The sequence below is a fragment of the Acomys minous genome (assembly GCF_964271855.1).
Source record: "Acomys minous genome assembly, chromosome: 11".
In the NCBI taxonomy this organism is placed as follows: Eukaryota; Metazoa; Chordata; class Mammalia; order Rodentia; family Muridae; genus Acomys; species Acomys minous.
In genome coordinates, this window is record NC_140492.1 from 37,575,658 (window position 1) to 37,594,715 (window position 19,058).

General features: G+C 42.8%; 1 protein-coding gene across 2 annotated transcripts in view; it reads left to right on the forward strand.

Annotated features, from left to right (window-relative positions):
• TMEM45A (transmembrane protein 45A) overlaps nucleotides 1–19,058 on the forward strand; it is a 69,259-nt gene that overhangs the window by 24,648 nt on the left and 25,553 nt on the right. The gene's annotated exons all lie outside the window — the stretch shown is intronic.

Sequence of the window (19,058 nt, forward strand, 5' to 3'; positions counted from 1 at the left end):
TGTGGTGCCATTGAATTTGGATGGGACTTCCAGAGACTGTCTATGTAATTCTTGTGGTCCTATGTGGCACCCCAAGGGCACTCCAGTGAGTTTTGAGGCTCAGTGGATCTTTGTGTGACTGCTGCTGCTGTTGTAGTTTTGGCTCAGCTGTCTCTAGTACTGTTCTACACTCCACAAAGTCATGGAGCTGCTGGCTTATTACTTGGCTCTATTTTTTTTTTAATTTTTTCTTCCTTTCAACAGTGAGGAATAGCCTGTAAGCTGGGGGGCATGGTGTTTTAGGTCTCTTAAGCAATTTAAATGGTGACTCTCTGTGGAAGGAAAGCTTTCCTTCACCATTAATGTCTTTGAGGTCACAGACAGAAAAGGAGTAAATGTGAGCAGAATACAGTTTCTCAGTGTTCTTAGAGCAAAATTAAAAATAAAATCACATATCTCTTTTTGCCAGGTTGTTCAAATGCATCAGCGTCACTCAGAATGATGAGATACATCCTTTTGAGGAAGCAAATGAACTCAGAGCCATTGAGTTCTTTTCTATTTTCCTTTGTGGAAGATGGAGTGTGTGGTAGTTGGCTGACAAGAGAAGAACACATGTGATCTAGACTCAGTGAATGATAAGTGTTTATAAAATAAGAACAAATGAGAGCCAATAAAGTGTTAAAATATTTTGACAATTCCTTAAAACTCTCCATGTATTAATTTAGTTTCTGATGACAGGAAAAGGCACAAAACAATAGGTGTTAAGAAGTTCTCTTGTGTACTCCACTCTTGTGTTAGTTATTTTTCACCTCATTATGACAAAATACCTGACTTGGACTATTTAACAGCAGGAAATTGTTGTTGTTGTTGCTCACATTATGGTATTGTACATGGTAGAGGATGTTTCAGCTTGTGTTGGACAGGCGGGTAGCAGAGAAAGAAAGAAAGGGAGTTAGAACTTTTGCAAGCATATCTTCTAGTTTTTTCCAACTAGCCCTAGCCTCTAAATTTTCCAGAGTATCCCAAAACAGGACCACTAGCTGGAAACAGGTTGGTTAGCACATGAACCTGTAGGAGATGTTTCATATTCAAACCATAACTCTTTACCTCTTCTTTCCAAAGGCTCATGGCCATTTCGTAATACAAAATGTATTTAGACAGTCTCTAAGAGTCTCCAAAGGCTTAATACTTTCAACTTTACTTATCTTTGGAGCTTGGACTTCTTGATATGAGCACTCTGGCCTTTCTGTCTGCAGTCTTAGGGCCCTCTCTTTTGGACTGGCTCCACTTCTTGCCTACTGCTTCCATCAGCTGACGCTCATGTCCCTGTTAACAATATCATAGAGTCTGTGAGGAAGCTTGGGTTTATCCTCAGAGCTTCATAAAGTAACATTTCAGGGTCTGTCAATAGGGACTTCAATCCTGGGGAGGCCTGGTGGCATTCAGAGGAAAGGTAAGAAGACTACCAGGATGAGACCTGACAGGTTGTGCTCATATGGTGGGGGAGGATTACCCTTCTGTTACAGGCCTAAAGGAGGGGAATAGAGTGAAAGAAGAGGGAGGGAAGACTGGGATGATACAAGTGAGGGGATAATAGTTGAGATGTAGTCTGAATAAATTATTTAAATAAAAAAGAATAAAAAGAATTCCCACTCCCCAAAAAGAAACTGGAACTTAGACTACTTGTTTTGATCCAGTGGAGAACAGTGATGTAATAGTTTTGGTGTCAGAGTGTGGATAGTCCGAAAATTTTAGAAGCATGGGGAATCATTAACCAGTTTTGTCAGCCTTGATATGTATTAAAAGGAGGGTTTAGTATTAGAATGTTTCTAAGATCCTATCTCATCCCATCCTCCAACTCAGGGATATATTTTTAGTATTTATTAGTTGATAAAAAAGACAGATTCCCAATTCTTGTTGTCTCTGACAACGGAACTTTGATCGAATGATACCCATCTTACCTGGTGGTACCAACAACATTTTATACAAAGCATCTCATTGTACAAGTGTGGCAAAGGAAGGTTTAGTTTGTGATAAGCAATAGACTGGATATGATTCATTAAAAATGGGGTTATTTAAATAGACATGTGGAAATACCCCATAATCATAGTCATGTCAACTTAGGATACAGAGTAAGAGATGTCAAGTATTGCTTGACAGGTCACCCTGAGCTATTACAATTTAGAAATCTCTTCTCAGTTTCCAGAAATAAAAGCACAGCATGCTTAGTGAAATCTGAAAATCGAGCCATACGTGAAACATAGTAGACATACTTAGGCTACAAATTGCATGAAGTATTTGAAATAGAAACTTCACCGAGTAGCTTGTGTTTTATGATTTTTGTCTGCTGCTGGGGATCAAACTCAGGGCCCTGTGCTTCCTAGACAAGCATTCTACCACTGAGCTATAGCCTCTACCTGAAGTCCTACGCTCTTCTTGCTGTTGTTGCTGTTTCTAAATGCTGCTGCCCTGCCTTTAGGTAACCGTAGTGGTAACAAGTGGTAACCGACTTCCTGTACAGCTGTCTATACAGGAGCGCTGACTCATTCTCTTAAGCCATTTCAAATCAGTGTCAAAGGCTGTAGGGGTGGATCCCCTCAGGGACTCTTGCTTTCGTTCCTGGCCCTGAAATTCCTAAGGCAGTAACTGATTCTTCCTTGTTCCTTTGTTCCATTCTCACCGAACTAGAGATTTTGTCACACACTTGCATACTTATTATGTGTAATAAAGATAGAATCAAAGGTGGAGATTTCTTTGGGCCAAATTATGGCTTCAAGTGTTGAGCAATAGGACAGGGGAAGATGGAGGATGGAGGATGGAGGGTGGAGGATGAAGGATGGAGGGCGGAGGATGGAGGGTGGAGGATGGAGGATGGAGGATGGAGGATGGAGGGTAGAGGATGGAGGGTGGAGGATGGAGGGTAGAGGATGGAGGATGGAGGATGGAGGGTGGAGGGTGGAGGATGGAGGATGGAGGGTAAAGGATGGAGGATGGAGGATGGAGGGTGGAGGATGGAGGGTGGAGGATGGAGGGTGGAGGATGGAGGATGGAGGGTGGAAGATGGAGGGTGGAGGATGGAGGGTAGAGGATGGAGGATGGAGGGTGGAGGATGGAGGGTGGAGGATGGAGGGTGGAGGATGGAGGGTAGAGGATGGAGGATGGAGGGTGGAGGATGGAGGGTGGAGGATGGAGGGTGGAGGATGGAGGGTGGAGGATGGAGGGTAGAGGATGGAGGATGGAGGGTGGAGGATGGAGGGTAGAGGATGGAGGGTGGAGGATGGAGGGTGGAGGATGGAGGGTGGAGGATGGAGGGTGGAGGATGGAGGGTAGAGGATGGAGGATGGAGGGTGGAGGATGGAGGGTAGAGGATGGAGGATGGAGGGTAGAGGATGGAGGGTAGAGGATGGAGGATGGAGGATGGAGGATGGAGGATGGAAGACAGCACAAGTTCATCAGAACCCCCATTTTTGAAGTGGAGGCAGAACATTGTCCATGGCAGGCTTTGCACTTCTCTCTTCTCTCATTTGAACCTGATTTTTAAGGAGACTGGAGTTCATGCCTGTCTCTTATTTTTACACTACTCTCTCACTTGGTCCCTCTTGCTCAGAAGAAAAGCTGTTTTCAGCTTAGTTAATTGATAAATGTAGTATCCTCACATCTCAAAAAATCAAGTGATAAGATCAACAATATTTTCCAGAAATCATGTAGGGCACTATCATAAAGGCTAAGAAGCAGACAATGTAGCAAATGTTCTCATTAGAGCTCTGTCTCCGTGGGGCAGACATACCTGCAGAAACGACTTCCACCACATGCCCACCCCAAGGGCCAAAAAGGCTTGTTTCTTAGGAGTTTGGAAAAGAAACACCAAAAAATGAAGCTCCTATTTGCTGGATGGACTTTTCTCTCCCCTGTGACATTTGCTTGGTTATGGAATCCAATCTGGACACGGTGTGTGGCCACATTAAAAGGGAGTTTTGCTTAAGCTTCTCACAGCTGAGAGGAAATGAGAGTTTGAAGGCAAGAGCACACGAGTTTGAGAAATGCTACTTAATTCCATTTGTGCTTCTGCAAGACTGTCAGCTAAGCCCGTTCTTGGCATGGCTTGATGGATTCATAGGACATTGTGAGTGAAAACAGCCTGATTTATGGATGAACAGGGAGCTCTGGGCTAGCGAGGGCCGATGGAGGATAAATGAGGTCATGTCAACACGCTGCACCTGAAATATTATGATGAGCAGCACAGGTGCCGTGGAGGTGGAGGGGTAAAGTGTAGAGAGGAAGGTAAAGAACAAAGGAAAAGTCCCTTAAAAACCCAGGCCTCTCAGGTCAAGCAGTTTCCCTGCAGCTCTTGGGGTCACAGAAGCTCCCGGGACAGCCTTGGTTTCTCAGACGCTATTTCATTATCAAATCCCGTGCTGAGAATCCAGATCTCTGCGCCCTGATTCTCCCATTTCTTTCATCCTTCCCTAGTTTTAAAGAAAAGCTTAAGTAGATATAAAATAAGTTGAGCAACACATTAGAAGATAGAAACATTTTCTATGCTCATGGGCTGGAAGAGTTAATACTGGCCATTCTACCAAAAGCAGTCTACAGATTCAATGTAATCTTTATCAAAATCCCAAAGTCAATCTTCAGGGAAAAAAATCCAGTAATATAATTCAAATGAAAGCACAACTATTGCAGGCAGACAAATTAATCCTGAACAAAAAGAATAAGGCCAGATGTATCATCATCCTGGTTTCAAGTTATGCAATATAGTCATAGTGACAGAAGCAATACAATATTAGCATAAAAAGAGATGTGTAGATAAGAAGCCATGGGCTATAGCTACCTGAATTTTGGCAAAAATACCAAATATGTATACTGAAAGAATATGGCCTCCTTAACAAACTGTGCTGGGAAAACTGGGCATCTGCCAGCAAAAGAATAAACATCTCTGTCTCTCACCCTGTATAATAACGAATTCCAAGTGGATTAAAGATAGTAATACAAAGCCAGAAATTCTGAAACTATCTGAGAAGACACTTAAAAATACAAGTATAGGCAAGACAATTATAGTCGCTTAATAAATAATGACAGCAGTGACAAAAATGGGACCATGGTATTAAAAGCCTCTGTATAACAAAAGAATTATTAATTTTGTGAAGAGACTGCCTACAAAACGAGAGGGAAATCTTTGCTAATTTGATATCTGAGAGGACTAGCATCTACAATACAGAAAGAACTGAAAACACTAAGTGATATCAAATCAATAGTCAATAAATGAGTTAATGAATATGGTTCTCAAATGATGAAATACAAATGATGAATGAATGTATGAGAAAAGCTTTTTAAAAAAATCAGTCCTCTCAGAGACATATAAGTCAGAACTGCAAGGGCAGTTTGTATCTCTCAGCTCAGAATGGCAGTCACTAAGAAAACAACAAATGCAAGTGAAGACAAGGACAGAAGAAAACCCTTATTCCATGCTGGTGAGAATGCAAAGTCGGCTAGCCCATATGCAAATCAGTATGGAAAGTCTCCACAAAAGAAAAGCAGGTCTGCCATGTGACCCACTGCTAGGGACTCACCCTATTGACTTAAGTCAATACATCAGAGAAGCCCTTTCCCAGCCATGTTTACTGCAGCACCATTCACAATGGCTAAGTGAGGAAACCATCCTACGTCTGTGTCAACAGAGAAGTGAATACACAGAAGGGTTTGTATGTATACATTCTCAGCCATAAAGAACAATGCTGTTTTACAGGAAAAAAAAGAATGCGTTTAACTGGAGGTTATTGTATTAAGGGAACCAGGTCAGCATTGATTTTTTATTTGTGGATCTTACATTTTATATGAAATCATCATATATGTGCATATATGTCATGAAAGTAGAAGCAAAACTGCCTAAGATAACAAAAGAGACTAACCAGAGAGGGAAGAATAAGAAAGGGAAAGAGGGAACTATGCTCAAAGTACACTATATACTTGCATTAAAATGTCTTTATGAAACCCAGGATAATATGTGACAAACATACACTAATTAAAATACAATTTAAAAATTAGACATGTGTTATTATCATCTCCAGTAATTAATAATCTTATATTATTTTGTGTAAATTAGGATACAAATAAGGACCTTACACTAAATTCACAGTTATAACTCAGGGTAGATTTGTGGTCCGTGGTTTCTGTCTTCCCTTAAAACCATATCAACAAGTTATCTGTCATTAAATAACTTTGTTTGTAGCATATTTAATCATCTAGGTCTCACTGATCATATTCCCATGGTATTATTTAACACACTTCTTTTCCCTTGGTGATCACATCGACGATGCAGGTCATACTTAGATTTACCTGTTTTTCACAGCAATATTTTAGATGTATCTTGTTGGATTGTTCCTCCTCTGTAAGTTTGGTTTCATTAACATTGACCAAGTCTATTAATTTAATTTGGGATTTATAGAATTTAAATTATATTATTTTTCTCATTTGTTGGTTGATCTATTCCCATAGAGAGAATTTTTGTCCTCGTTTAGGCACAATTTTGGAGTCTGATGCTTTGTTCTTGTGTTTGTCCTGTGTTGGATGTCTGCCAGTTTTTATACTTCTGCATTTCTAGCTCTAAAATGCCTAGGAAATGTAATAAGCACACACACACACACACACACAAACATACACACACAGCTTGTAGGTAACATTTGCGTGTACTTGGAGGTCAGCTAGTAATCTGTGTTGGAAGTGTAGTTTATCTTTAAGATCATGATGGTGGCAAACAGTACTGTTTTAATTTTCAAGGCTAAGGAAGAAAGGAGATGACATAATGTACCAAATAACCTTTCAGTGGGTTTTAATTTTAATAGAAGAGACTGTGTAAAAATGGTTCACCTAGTTTTACATACACACACACACACACACACACACACACACACACACACACATTGACTAAAAAGGGGATGCAGTGTAGCAATCAGTACTCACTCTGGTTTGAATGTTCCCTTGAAAGACCCCACTTCTAAATGTTGTTTAGTCAAGGCTTGCTATTTTGTAAATGATTCTATTTTGTAAGGCTTGTACAATGGTTAAGGGAGGTCACCTGAAAGGCTCAGTCAGACTGGAAAAATACCACCATGTCACAAGGCTCGCAGACGTCACAAGGTTCATGGTCACCCACCATTTCACAAGGTCTGCACAAGCGGTTCTGGCCAAGTTATTGAAAAAACAGGATGTATGGTCAGTGAATAGGCTAGCCTAAACATTTCCTGATTCCAAAGCCCTAACCAGAGCTAAATCTAGCCGCATTAAGTTAGCCAATCAAGACCCTGTAACTATGCTTCTCGCTTCTGTAACCCCCGCTTCCTGCTTCTCACCCTATAAAAGGGTCTCCTCCCCTTCACTCGGCGCGCCAGTCATCCGATAGACTGTGTCGCCCGGGTACCCGTGTAATCAATAAAGCCTCTTGCGTTTGCAACCGGACTTTTGGTTTCGCTGGTTCTTGGGGAGGGTCTCCCTGACGAAGGACACTCCGTGAGGAGGGTCTTTCATTTGGGGGCTCGTCCGGGATAGAGACCCCCGCCCAGGGACCACCGACCCAAAATCGGGAGGTAAGTTCTCTGCTGCTGGCATTGTGGGTATTGTGTGTCTTGTTTGTCTCCTGGTTGTCCTCCATCTCTGTGCTACTCTGAGACTCAATTGGGTCATTAGTATCTGGTGGAGGCTAGAAGGAGTTGACGAACTCGGACTTCTCCTCCACACCCCTGGGAGACGTCCCATGGGGGTATCCGGGGTCCTTAGGACCCATCTGAGAGGACGATCCGACTCGGCTTGGTTGGGGCTTCGCCCCTGGTCAACGGATACGCTCCTCGTCTGGGAGACGGGGAAACCGGAACCCCAACGCAGTCTCCAATTGGTTTACTTTCATTTTGGTGCCGGCACCGCGCAGCGCGATCTATCTCTTTTGGTTTGTTGTTAATCTTTCTTGTCACTCTGTGTACACTCCCTTTCTCTGCAGACATGGGCCAGACAGTTACCACCCCGCTGACCTTAACCCTTAAACATTTCAGGGAAGTCCGGACCATCGCACACAACCAATCTGTGGAGGTCCGTAAGGACCGATGGCAAACGTTCTGTGCCTCCGAATGGCCAACCTTCAATGTTAACTGGCCACCGGAGGGCTCTTTTAACCTGACTCTCATTTTACAGGTTAAGGCAAAGGTGATGGACCCAGGCCCTCATGGCCACCCTGACCAAGTCCCATACATCATTACTTGGGAGACTCTGGTCCGCGACCCACCCCCTTGGGTTAAGCCTTTCCTTTCCTCGCCACCTAACCACTCCCTCCACCTTACCAGGGCCCTCAGCCCCCGGCGGGTGCTGCACCTCCCGCCGCTCCGGAGGCACCTCCCCAATCCCAAGCAGCAACTTCCTCCCCTGTGGCGGGCCGCTTGCGGGAACCGCCGGGAACAAACCCCGGACGCCACCTCCCAGGCTTTTCCCTTGCGAGCAGGCAATGGAGGACAAATTCAATATTGGCCTTTCTCTGCCTCAGACCTCTACAACTGGAAAAATAATAACCCTCCTTTTTCTAAGGATCCCACTAGACTTACTTCCTTGATCGAGTCTATTTTAGTGACTCACCAGCCTACCTGGGACGACTGCCAGCAACTCCTGCAGACGCTCCTGACCACCGAGAAATACCAGCGAGTCATTCAAGAGGCACAGAAAAATGTCCCAGGAGAGAACGGGCGGCCAACCCAGCTGCTCAACGAGATTAATAGCGCTTTTCCCTTAAAACGCCCTAAATGGGACTTCAATACGCAGGAGAATACTGGCTGAGACTCACGGGACCCGCCCTGATCTAACCGACCAGCCCCTCCGGAATGCTGACTGCACCTGGTTTACGGACGGCAGCAGTTTCCTGGAAAATGGAGAACGGCGAGCAGGAGCCGCCGTAACAACCACCAAGGATGTAATTTGGTCCAGCCCTCTCCCCCCGGGGACATCAGCCCAGCGTGCCGAGCTGATAGCTCTGACCAAAGCACTGTAGCTGGCCAGCGGTAAACGCCTCAACGTATACACCGACAGCAGGTATGCCTTTGCCACAGCCCATATCCATGAAAAAATTTACCGGAGGAGGGGCCTACTGACCTCGGAGGGCAAAGAAATTAAAAATAAGACTGAGATACTGGCCCTGCTAAAAGCCCTACACTTGCCCCGTGAACTCAGCATCATACACTGCCCCGGGCACCAGAAAGGAACTTCCCTGGAGGCAGAGGGAAACAGGATGGCCGATAAAGCCGCTCGCTTGGCAGCACTCTCCGGGAAAAGGGCTCTGCTTAGAAAAAGTGCCCCACTCCCATCAGGCCCTATGCAACAAAACCCTCACGATCTATCCCGGCAAATATTGGCTCACCGGGCCTACTGGGACTCAATGGGCCTGCAACTCGGGACTAACCCCCTATGTGTCAGCCACAGTGCTTACCCAAACCAGTGACTTCTGTGTTCTGGTCGAAGTCTGGCCCAGGGTTACCTTCCATCACCCTAGTTATATATACTCTCATTATAAAGGAATGACCAGACATCCCAGAGAACCTGTCTCCCTCACCCTAGCCTTATTGTTAGGCAGTCTCACCGTGGGAGGAATAGCTGCAGGAATAAGAACAGGAGCCACTGCCCTAGCTGAAACATACCAGTTCAGACAGCTCCAGCAGGCCATGCACACCGATCTTGTGACATTAGAAGAATCTATATCGGCCCTAGAAAAATCATTAACCTCACTCTCTGAGGTGGTCCTCCAGAACAGGAGAGGACTGGACATTCTGTTCCTTCAAGAAGGTGGACTCTGTGCAGCTCTGAAAGAGGAATGTTGTTTCTATGCGGATCATACTGGGCTAGTCAGAGATAGTATGAGCAAATTAAGAAAAAGACTAAAGCAGAGACAGCGTCTCTTTGAGTCAGGCCAGTCATGGTACGAGAGATGGTTTAATGGGTCCCCCTGGTTTACCACCCTAATCTCCTCCCTGCTAGGACCAATCATTATTATACTCTTGATTCTCCTATTTGGACCCTGCATCCTCAACAGATTGGTCCAATTCATGAAAGATAGGTTATCCATAATCCAAGCGATGGTCCTCACCCAACAATACCATCGCCTGAAGCAGGAAATGGAAACTGAAATAGAATGAAAGATTCCATTCTAGTTCATAGAAAAAGAGGGGAATGAAAGACCCCACTTCTAAATGTTGTTTAGTCAAGGCTTGCTATTTTGTAAATGATTCTATTTTGTAAGGCTTGTACAATGGTTAAGGGAGGTCACCTGAAAGGCTCAGTCAGACTGGAAAAATACCACCATGTCACAAGGCTCGCAGACGTCACAAGGTTCATGGTCACCCACCATTTCACAAGGTCTGCACAAGCGGTTCTGGCCAAGTTATTGAAAAAACAGGATGTATGGTCAGTGAATAGGCTAGCCTAAACATTTCCTGATTCCAAAGCCCTAACCAGAGCTAAATCTAGCCGCATTAAGTTAGCCAATCAAGACCCTGTAACTATGCTTCTCGCTTCTGTAACCCCCGCTTCCTGCTTCTCACCCTATAAAAGGGTCTCCTCCCCTTCACTCGGCGCGCCAGTCATCCGATAGACTGTGTCGCCCGGGTACCCGTGTAATCAATAAAGCCTCTTGCGTTTGCAACCGGACTTTTGGTTTTGCTGGTTCTTGGGGAGGGTCTCCCTGACGAAGGACACTCCGTGAGGAGGGTCTTTCACCCTCATCATGAATTTATTACACCATCATGAATAGACCAATGCCAATACTGTGAGCATGGTTGTTTCCAATTAGTTTGTCATAGCCTCACCCTGTGCTCACTGCCTTGCAAATGGTTGCTTGCCTTTCTTTTATATCATATCATAGCATGATGGCCTCAGTAGACATTGCTCCTTGTTGAAACAATATATGCACTTTCAGGAATTCTGGCACATTAGCATGGAATGACAATGCTGCTGTCATATCCATGCAGTTTAAGTTGCCTTGCTTTAACAGGAACTATTTCTATTATATGTAATATGTATTAGTTTAGTTGATATTTGTTTATTTCATAATTATACTTAATTTTAGTCAGTAAATTCATTTTCCTAGGTCAACAACTATTTTTATTATTTAAGAAAGTTCACATCCATATGTAGAATGAAAATTTTGAAAAAGAAAAAAAAAGATAAACATTCCTAATATTAGTCTAAGCCAACAGCCAACTCTGATTTGGTTTTCCTTTGCAAGAAGTCTGCATGTAACACGTTTGAGAAATGCTGTTTTCCCACTCCTGCTTCTACATGTATCGGTTGACCACTGTCTTGCTCATTGCTGGCTCTGGTATTTGGAGTCCTGCTAACCTTGGTATCTGGTATGTGCCAGAGAGAAACTCAGAAAAAAAGAGCTCTGTTAACGGAGGAGCCCTCAGTCTTCCTTCTTACCTCTACACCATCTCAAGCTACGGACAGGGGCCCCCATTTGTAGTTTTCCCGAGGGTCTTATGAGGCTTGGTGAGTAAAGAATCTTCAGCCAGACCTGTATGTTTCTGAAAGAGTCCTTGGAACAAACAGTCTATACACACAAATGTGAAGCAGCTGTCTCCAACTTTAAAATGGTGTTTCAGTTGCTAAGAACAAATGTGCTGAGATATTAATGAAAAAGGGCCCTGAATGGCTGGAGATTTCAAAACAGAAAATCATTAGAAAGGATGGATGGGAAGAAAGAAAGGGAAAGAAAAAAGGAAGGAAGGAAGAAATAAGAAAGAAAGAAAAATAAAAGATCGATTTCTGAGACTTATCCCAGATACCCAGATTTAATCGGTTTAGAGCAGAGACTCAACATTCAGTATTGGTGTAATTTCCTGATGTCTGGCCTAAGCAGCAAGACTGAGAATCACCACCCTCGTTGACAAGTGTCTATCACTGTCAGCCCAGCCACACATCCCACATACTGCCCCACTAGCAGCTACAAGCCTTCTGGTTTCTTCTTCTACCTTTCAGTATGAGGAGAGCCCAGGGGCAGCTTTGCCTCAGAGTTACCCTTTCCCTCCCTCCACGGGGATGGGGCAGGGGAGAGGGTTGGAGGTAGGGTGAGGGGTGAGAGAGGGCAAGTCCTTCTGAAGTAATAGCCAGGCAGGGCAGCAGGCTGTGCTTTGTTCTCAGTGAGGAAAGCTAGGTTTTCCTCTGGACAGATTTGAGGAGATTGAAGTTAAAATGGCTTCTCTCCTCAGATGTCACCTGTGCTGCGAGCTAAAAAGAACTTTACTTCTGCCTTTATCTTTAACTTTAAGAAGTCATTTTCTTAATATCATTACTTAGACTCCCAGGAGGAAACATGGCAAGTTAAATTACAATGTTTCCCAAGCTGAAGAAAAATGCTGAAACTGGCTTTTCTATGTGACTGGTCTTGATACCAGAATTTGGGCTTCAAACAGTTCCCCTGGAATACCTCGAAAATGTGCATCCTGAGCCCACCCACCTTATCAAAAAGAATTTGTAGAGATTGGGACCCTGGCATTGTAATTTTTGAAGCAATTTTGTTTTATTCCTGAGAATTTTATACATGTGTCCAATGAAATAAAGCTATGTTACATTGCAGTTTCTAATGAGGTTCTCAAGGGTCCTTAGTGGACATTTTGTATTGAAGACTGCAAGACAATCTCCTGTTTCCTCCTCAAATAATTTGAAACATAGTTGCTGTTGTCTTCTCCTCTAGCTTTTGTCAGTTTTGAAGTAGTTTGTTTTTATGAATGCCCTGTGACAGATGTCTTCTTAAAGGCCGTATAGTAAGACGAACAATGATCTTCAAAGATGAGGCATCTTAAATTTCTGGAACCCAGGCCTGGGTTACTCTGCGTGGTGGAAAGGTGTTTGCACGTGTGATTAAAGCTTGGGGAGATCACCTGATGCCCAGTAGGTCCAAAGTAATCACAAGATTTTCATAAGTCAGAGGCAGGAGGATGGGGTCTGTGGAGAACGGAGGTCAACATCAGGGGTAGAGGTTTGAAGATGCTATGCGGCAGGCTTGAACGTAGAGGATGCCTGGGAGTGCAGGTGTGCAGGAAGTCTCCAGAGAAAGAGAAAAGGCAAGGAAAGTAACCCCATGTCACAACAAAGAATGAGCCAATTTGAAACGTCAGCAATGTCCCTGCTGAGACACTCTATCTTAGGTTGGTGTTTTGCAATCTTTAGTGTGCATGTGAGTCACCCAGGGATCTAGTTCAAATGTGGACTCAGGATGTTAGGACTAGGGAGAGACATGAGAGCCTGCCCCTCTAACTAACCCCCTTGTGGTGCAGATACTGTTAAAATAAAGACTTCTCTGTGCCTGTTAATGTTCTCTGATTCTTATTTGCCTTCTTACTCTGTAAGGACGTGGCTCGTCTGTTGGCCAGTACTGTTTCTGGCACAGTAAAGTTTTACTCTAAGTATTTTTGACAGCATGGGTAGCTAGATGGAGGAATGAGTGTATGGATGAATATGCAGACAGACATATGACACAGTTTCCCCCACACCCACCCCTCAAAGAATCTTAGAGGCACTGTTCTGAGGGAAATGGGGTTTTTCTCTCAGGGAACTCTGGGATGTGCCAAAATCCATCCCTGGATCATGGCGGCAATAAATGGCTTCGGACAAAAGCAACTGGAAGATGAGGACTTGCTTGTATGAGTTTTTGTTTCTTTTCTGACTTTCTGAGAACTGGGTGTGGAAGGTTGAAGAGAGAAGGGTGTGGAAGGAACATAGGCTGGCAAGCAGGCAGGTAAAGAATCATCAAAGATGACAACCCTGTGAGGGCAACCCTGTGCAAGATGTTCTCACTAGATATGCCAAGAACATCCAAAAGTTCCTGCAGGGTTTTTAACAGCTTTCTACAGTTTTAACTCCTTCATGAGAAGTGATAGTATACAAATAAAGATCTTCCACACTGGTGACTCAGGAGTGCTCAGCCATAGTTTCACGTCTTTCTTCCTTCTTTTCTTCCTTTCTTTCTTTCTAAATTAGCTTGGGTTACTATCTTGTGACTCCACCATAAACCAGAGTCACCACTTTCTTTTCTGTGTTCACAGTGAGCAGCATAACCATACTTGGGAAGTCATATCTCCATGGAAACACTTCCAAGACTGATAAAGAGTCTGTAACCTTACTGGGCCCTGTAAGGGATTCAGGCCCACTTCAAGGCCAGGTTAACTGAGAGTGAGGCTTATATGTATACTACTGACTTCAAAGCAACGTTGTAAGAGTTCAGTAGCAGCATGCTTGCTTAGCAACTACAAAGGCCCTAGGTTTAATTCACAGTACCAAACAAGAGGAAATGATGCAAAAATAAAACATCACCACAGCAATCAAGACAGTGTAGTGGTGAAAAAACAAATAAATACATAAGAACAGAAAAATGTGCAGTAGTGGTTGACTTAAGGGAATGTGAAAGGGTCTAGAGTGTGGTGAGACTCTGTCAAAAGACACTTTAAAAAATATATATATATACACACACACACACACACACACACATATATATATATATATATATATATACACATGTATACATGTATACATACATATATATTTTTTTTGAAAAGAAAGAAACTTTAAGCCATACTATAGAATGTAAGTTTTGTAGCTGGAGCAAATGTTTGTCTTACTATATATATATATATATTTTTTTTGCTTTTCACTGTTTTTTTTAAATTAACAGACTATTTTTAGAGCAAAAAGTTTACAAAAAGTTGTGCAGAAATTATACTCTACATGTCTTCCTAATTAACATCTTGCTGTGATATGGTGTATTTGTTTGACCAACTAGTAACTGTATATTGTTGTCCATAAGTTATATTAGTGCAATGTACTGTCTACCTTGAGCCTCAATTTCATAGGTACTGTAGGTTCACATTAATGGCATTTTTTTTTGTTCTCTTAGTTCCTCTGTCTCTTGCCTCTCAAGCCTTTGTATCATCATAGTTAATTTTTCTTGTTGTACAGCTTCTTTTAAAAACCATATTTTGAGGGGAAAAATTCAAAGGTTGCAGTTGACAGCAGAGAGGGATTTACTCCAGTGATCATAATTACCATGAGCACCGCAGTGGCTTTTTCAAGTAACGGTTCCAGGCCCCCAACTCCTACCCTTGTTCTCAAGGGATCTGAAACAGAATTTCCCACTTTTAATGTAGGAAAAGTCTGTCTGTATAATTAAAATTGTCTTTTGGAGGTAGCTTACTGTGGTTCACTGTCTCAGAGGCTCTTGTGTTGTTCCTTGCTCTGGGCTGGAGGTTCCCACTGCTCCAAGGTCTCCCGGGTCTCTCTGGGCATCCAGCCAAACTCAAAGAACTGAATCTTTCCCTAGAGATGATCCCATGCGAATTTCTCCTCTGCACCTTTCTGTCAGATGTCTCCTGTCATCTGGGATGTTTCTTTCAGATGCCCTCTGCTTCTGCAACACTTGTGGACTTTCTCTTTCTTCTCCTCCCCCTCCTCCTCCTTTTCCTCCTTTTTCTTCAATCATGTTGAGGTTTCTTGCCCCATATTGGGCACCTGGAAGCTTCTAGCCTCCATATAATTGCCCAGGCCTAGAATGTTTTCAGCCTCTGACTTTTACTGCTTATTAAGCTCACCCTTTCTTGTTACTACTGAGCTCTGGGCTGGTTGGTTCAACTCAGCTCTTTTGGCTCAAAGTTCTCTGCCAGCTCACTTATTCAAGCTAGCTTCTCTCTTGGCCTCTGAATTGGTCTGTTTGGCCTCAAACTAACTCCAGCAGTCTTTTCTAATCTTCTGGCTCCTTCTCATTCTCAGGCTCATTTTATCTTCACCTGTGTCTAGCTTGTTCTCTCTTCAACCTGCCTCTGTATATCTGTCCTGGTAAAACTGCATCCTATCTTTCTGTATAGCCCTTTAAGCAGCTTCCTTTTCCCCTCTCTTCTCAAGAGTTGGGGCATATCCTATTCTGTGAAATCTTCTCTGATTTGTCACTTTTTCTACCACTCATTGGACATCACTTTTAAACATGGGTGCCTCCATCTATATATATATATTATCTTTAATTTCATTGTTTGGTATTGAAGGTATGTGCCACCACACCTAGATCTAAGCTTTTTATTTATTTATTTTTTTAAATTTGAAACTTGCTCTCTACCAGGTGGCTTTAAACTCAGATCTGCTTGCTTCCTGAGTTAAAGGCATGTTTGTATTCCAGCTGGATCACACAGACCTAGAAGATCTTTGGATGTGGTCTCTTACCAGAGCAGCCATGTTCTGAGTTAACATTCCTCAACAGTGCACTTTTTGTTTTTAAATTATTGGACCTTTGACAGATGAGGGATGTCAAGCACCCATACCTACAGTATATAATAATAAGTTTTATTAAATGTAAGTTTTACATGTATTTATTCATCCCTTCCTTCTTCTGGGATTATGGCAACCACTGGGCTCTTTGCTATATCCATAGGGTTTTATTTTTCAAATAATCATATTGATAGACTCATACAGTCTATAGTCTTTTATGCTGGCAGCTTTCACTTAAATTTATGTCTGTGTCTTTTTTTTTTCTTTTTTTTTTAAAGTTTCATTTATAAAGTAGGTACACTAAAAAGATGAAGTAGTAACCCATAAAATAGCTATAGCAACATAACACAATAAAAATCACTTAAAGTTAATAAATTGTTGATTTCTAGAAATTTCTGTATTATCTTTTTGCAACATGGCCAACTGTAGATATCTTAAATTACAGAAAATAGAATTTTGAATGGGGGAGACTGCAATCAAAGGTTGTACTTTTAAGACTGAGTGGCAAATGCCAAACTTGCAGGGATCCAGGCTACAGCTGTATACAGCTAGACCAATAAAATTATTCTTTGACTGCTTTAATCAATTTAATTACTGCTTTTTATGTTTTTTGTTTGTTTGTTTGAGACGAGGTCTTTCTGTGTAGTTCTGGCTGCTCTGGAGCATATTATGTACACCAGGCTGGCCTTGAATTCACAGGGATCCACCTGCCTCTGCCCTCTGAATGCGGAGATCAAAGGTGTGCACCACTACTGCCCCTATGCAGGTTCAAAAACTGAAATATTTGGGACCATCCCACTGGCCTTTTTTGTTGTTTTGGTTAGACAAGGAGATGGCTCCATGTGCAAAAGCACTTGCCAAGCAAGTATGAGATCCAAAATTTGGATCCCCAGAGCCCACATAGAGAGGGGTGCTGTAGCAGGCACACATAATATCAGTATTCCCACAGATAGGAGGCTGAGACAAGACAATTCCTACCCAAAACTCCTGGACCCCAGCTCTCTGGCCCTCATCTCCTCCACCTGTAATCACAGTCCCAGCTATGGAAGGGAGAGAGGAAGGAAAAAGGGAAAGATTTCATGGAGGAACTGGTAGAGACAGACAAAGGGCTCTTCTAGTAGGAGACGATGCTACAAATAGACTCTTTTCAGTTTCATTAGGTCTCTTCTTCGTGCCATGCCTTCATTATATCCTGAGTAAAAGTACCTTTGTGCTTTAATGCACCAAGGCTCAAATATCAAGGACCGGCAACCAAAGCGATGCCCTGACACCTGAAGACTTAGTTCTTATCAGAGAATAATCTTCCATTGTAAGCATGGACTTTACTGGTTTTCTTATGCAGCTGTACATTGAAAGACATCAAGGTGCTTCCCAAGTGTTGGCAGTTGTGTACAAAGCAGTTAATACCATCCACGTGTGGATAAAAGTTCCCACTGTAAGGACCAGACAAACTCCATTTTGAAAAAGAAATTACATTTTGTGTTAAACCTACCCTTGGGCTGAACCCAGATTCCAGGAAAACCACAAACTAGTCTCAACAGAAAAATATTCCCTAGCAACACAATCAGCTCACCTTGGGAAAGTCCAAATATGCTCTCTGCTGCTTGAGCTGAGCAGCAACAGCCAATTAGGAGAAGCCAGGCCAAAGTTCCTAACGCCCTCATGACTGCTCCAACCAATCTTTTCTATAGGTCAACTTGCTCCTCCTACACCTCTTACCCAACCATGAAATGCCAAGGCTTGTAACTCATCTGCTTGCAGCTTTTCTGCCCAAATGTCATCCAATCATATACTGTAAAACCCATTTCTTTGTCTAAAACCTATTTTAAAAACCCTCTCAATTGAGACTTGAGGCTACTTCCTTGCATCTGCTGTGTCAGTGCATAGGAGGGGTGGCCCAGGTTTAAACCTGCAATAAAGACTTCCTTGCGATTGCATTTGGACTTGGCTCTTGGGTGGTCTGTTCGTGGAGTCTCTCAAATTTTGGGCATAACACAACCTTATTTGAGTAAATGTCTGTGAGCATGAACCCGGACCACAGCATGAGAAGCTGCCAATCTGTCTTCCCAGCCAGCTGTGTAGTTGTGGCACATTCTCATTGCTTCACAGCCTCACCAGTATTTTTATGTTGTTAGCATTTTGGGTGATAGTATTTCAAATTTAAATTAAGTATATGCTAGCATAACATTGTGGTTCTCCTTTGTACTTCCTCATTGGGTATCTGTTTACTTGTGTTTACTTGTGATCTGTCTATTTTCTCTGATGAAATAATGCTCAGATATTACTCAGTTTTTAGTTCCGTTACTTTTCTTTTGTTGAATCCCCAATTTCTTTAAATATTTTAGAGACAAACTCTTTGTCAAGTTTGTTTTGCAGTGCTTCTCCTCTGTGGCACGTCTTTCGCTCTTTTAGTAGTTTTACATCGACCTTATTTTGCTTTATCGGCATCTAACCAATACACCTTTTTCTTTCATGTGTGGTGCTCTTGGTATTTGTGTTATTGAGATTGTTTAAAGGAGAAATGTGTACTTCTCCTGTGATTGAAAGGAAATGTGATTGTCTGCATGCTGCAGAGACAGAGCATTGGTACCTGCTCCCTCTAAGAAGATGCAAACTTCAGAGCAAGGAGGACCAGCGATGCGTTATTAGTCCTCAGGGGAGGTTCTGGGTGACTTTATACTGGTCAACTTAAGAGCCTGGATCTGAACACTACAGGTGATGGCCACAGCAAGAGGCACAGTTCCTCTGGAAGAACGGAGCTGGTGCTTGCTAACAAGCTTCCTCTTTTTACTCCAACCTAGAAA